Source organism: Gracilinanus agilis, chromosome 4 (genome assembly GCF_016433145.1).
Source record: "Gracilinanus agilis isolate LMUSP501 chromosome 4, AgileGrace, whole genome shotgun sequence".
Taxonomy (NCBI): Eukaryota; Metazoa; Chordata; class Mammalia; order Didelphimorphia; family Didelphidae; genus Gracilinanus; species Gracilinanus agilis.
The window spans coordinates 168,784,706-168,788,467 of record NC_058133.1 but is presented as its reverse complement, the minus strand read 5'-3'; positions in this window follow the sequence as shown (position 1 = coordinate 168,788,467).

Genomic DNA, 3,762 nt, shown 5'->3' with positions numbered 1-3,762 from the left:
AATTCATCTCACTTATTTGAGCACAAGAACAGAAACTCCAGTGGTGTAAACTAATCCATTAACTACAGGAAAACTTCCCTCTAGAGGAGGAGAAAGGAGCTAAGGGTGACAGTAAGGCTGAAAAAGGCTAGTTCTTTGGTTCATATAATAGCTCTTACAGTCTACCATTCCTGTTTAAAAGTAAAGAGGAATAACTTTGAGAGCATGAAAATAAAACATCTTTCCTTGGTCCTACGGAGAAGACACAGCTTGTAGACTTAAAATGGCTCCAGCTAAGTTTCACTTTCATTTACTCAGAAGCTCTTCCCCATAAAAAAGCTCAGATCCACCTAGAGGTGGAGTTTAAGCAAATCCAGGCCAGAGGTATCCAGTTTCACTGCAAACAAATCTCCAAATGCTTTCAAAGAATGCTTAAATGAATGCTATCGAAGATGGCTTTTTTCTCTTCTGGGAAACTCACTACAAAAAAAATTAACCTCACAGCACTCAGTATTTTCTTCGCATGAAAGTGAGAGGGTTACACTTGATAAAAATAAAAACAAAAACAAAGAGATTTGTGAACCACACCTACAACATAGAGTCTCCTAGGATTTGTAAACCTGGTAGGACTACCAGAACACAAAGCTCAATAATTTGGCTTGGGAGCTTTGGAGCAGGAGAGTTCAGGAGGGACTAGAAAAGTAAGGAAAAGAATTTCTAAAATTAGTTGAAAGTTCCCCAAAGCCTATGTGCGATATAGTTTTATTACCTTTAAGAACTCTATATATCATAAACAAAATAGTGGGTATTAGCAAAGAAAGCACTGAAAAAAATTACCGTTTAAAATAGGCTCACATTTTAGAAAGATCTCCTGTTATATCACTTGATCATGTGAGAGGCAGCATGACAAGGTGGACAGAGCTGGTCTTGGAGTTAGGAAGACCTGAGTTCAAGTCCTACTTCTGACATACATTTCATTCTGCATAAGTCACTTAATCTTTCATTTCACCAGAAAATTTCTAAGAATATAAACTGCAGAGAATGTGCCAACCTCATTGGTAGGGGTAGTTATCTTATTAAGAGTTCTCTATATGAATAAAATCATTGGTCCAGCCCCATCCAAAGAAACATGATCCTTGAATTTTCTCAAATACCAAATTAATGGGTCCCAAGCTAATATATGTATATATAATATAATATATGGCATATCTTATATTATATAACATATTATACAGCATTAATACATATATATTTAAAACCGTACCACCTTCCATCTTATAATCAATACTGTGATTTGATTCCAAGGCAGAGGAGTGGTATGGGCTAGGCCAGTGATGGGCAAACTACAGCCTGTGGGCCAGATGCAAAGTGGGGTGGGGGCGCGCAGAGGACCTGAAATGTTCTATCCACCCAGCGATGTTATTCCTAATCTGACAAATACAATGAAACTTCGAAAGAGTTGCCTTAGAAACACACTGGCAGATGAGCATTTCCTTTCCTTTAGCCCCCTCTTTAAAAAGTTTGCCCATCACTGGGCTAGGCAAAGGGGGTTAAGTGACTTGCCTAGGGTCACACAGCTAGGAAATGTCTGAGGCCAGATTTGAACCTAGAATCTCCTATCTCTAGGTCTGGTTCTCAATCCACTGAGGCACCCAGCTGCCCCCCAAGCTAACATTTTTTTTTGGTAGTAAAGAGTAGTGATAGGATAGTTGCTCCATTTGGTAGTTTCAAATGATAAGAGTGAGGAAGTCCCCCTGCAATGCTTCATGGATCCCTGTGGCAACTTTAGCAGAGGCAAATGGGCAAATCTTGAAAGATCACCAAAATCCAGAGAAGCTGTGATCCATATCACTGGAGGGAATACGTGAGTTGATGAGCTCACATATGCATAGAACCCTTTAAGAAAAGCAAGGAGCTCCTTACTCCAAAGAGAAAACATAAATTGTTTTAAATATAAGCCTGTGTTATTCACAAGATCAGAGGAGCATTTGGGAGCCACTGAATATAGTATCCTCATTTTATAGATAAGGAAACTGAATCTCAGAGAAGCAAAGGGATTTCTGCAAAGTCAAAGGGATAGGAAACAGCAGTGTCATTATTACCACCCCATTCACTCCATGTCTCACCCTCTTTTTCCACTTTTCTCTCCAAGGCCTGCATTGCAAGGAGAGATTCTATGCACCTGTTCCAGTTTTCCACTGCCCTCCTTGTCAGATAATTCTCTCAAGTTGAATTTAAATTCTCCCTGCTGCAATGGATACCTCCTTCCATCTCAGTTAAAACTGGTTGAGTCCTACCTCAGACTCTTCGTCCTCAGGTCAAATAACTTCAGCTTCTTTAAAATTTCTACAGGTATAAGCCCACAAGAGATTCAATTCCAGTAGATCTATCAGGAGCCATTTCCTTACTCTTGGATCCAACAGAGTATGCAGTAAACCATTCAGTGAAGTTTCTTCCCTAAACAAGATCAGTTTATGCCCTGAAGCAGGAAGATGAATAGCTCCTGTCATTTAATCTTAGCAGCTCAAGTAACAACAGTTGTTCATAAACGTTACATCTATCTGCCCATTCCTAATCATTTTACTTCCTAAAGTACAAGGTGGGAATAGAAAATTAGTTATTCTCTGCCTACATATACTCTCAGCTCCAGTTTAAAATGAATGATTCTTTGTCCTAACACCTTCCTCCTGACCCCTACACAAAGTTTTTCCTTGTGGTCTTTGCTTTATTCCTAGAATACCTTTCTTCTTTCTCTTCTACTGAAAACCTCTGAAACTCATCCTTCAAACATCACCTCTTCAAGTTTTTCTTGATCCCTTGCCAGAAACTCAGATTTCACACAGCGCATTAATGGTTCTATACCTTTCTACTGTACTTCCCATGTAATACTGTCTTCCATTTACCCAAGTTTGTTCCTTTTCCTCCTCTGCCACCTTCAGACTACAAGGTCTAGGAGAGTAAAGGCTTGGTCTTATCCAAATGTGATTCCCCTAGCACTCAGCACAGATCTCTGCACACAGTGGCTTCTTAAAATAGATGGTCTGCAGAACTGAACTGGGGTCTCATCTTGGCAGGCCCTGCACCTGTGGCACCTAAGCGCTGGATCTTTGTTTTGTGTCTGTACCAACATGGGGTCAGAAAAAAGATGGCTGAAAACTCAGCATTCTGCTCCTGCTCATTCCCTTTTCACTGGACCAGGACTTGATTCAATGTGGTCTCAAATCTTCACCTGCTCCCTTTCTCTTTTCATTTTTTTTTAAGCTTGTGCCTACTTCTTCACTTATCCAAATTTTGGCTCTAAGAGTCAAGATCACTGTCAGCTTTCAATTAATTAACCAATCAACAAGCATTTAGAGGAAAAGGATGACATAATGCACTGCACCAGTTTTCAACCTCTCAAATTATAAGGGCCTTAAAGGATGTTCTATAGGTAAATAACATCTCTCAAACTCAAGTTTCTTCACCTGTAAAATGAGAATAATAGCACCTACTCTGCAGGGTTGTTGTTCTCTCAAATGAGATAAATTTTTTAAAAATTAAATTTTAGCATTTACTATGTGTTTACTATGTCCCAGGGACTGTGTTAAGCATTTTGCAAACAATGCTACTAAATGTTATCTAAATATTATTATCATCTATTAACACAGCAACAGAGGAGGAATGATCAAAAATACACACGAGCAAGAAACAAAAGGTTTTGATTTCAGGTAAGACTGTGCCAAAAATCCTAGACACCATGGAAACCTGTTTTCTGGATTTATCAAATCCTTCTCTAGCTGATGA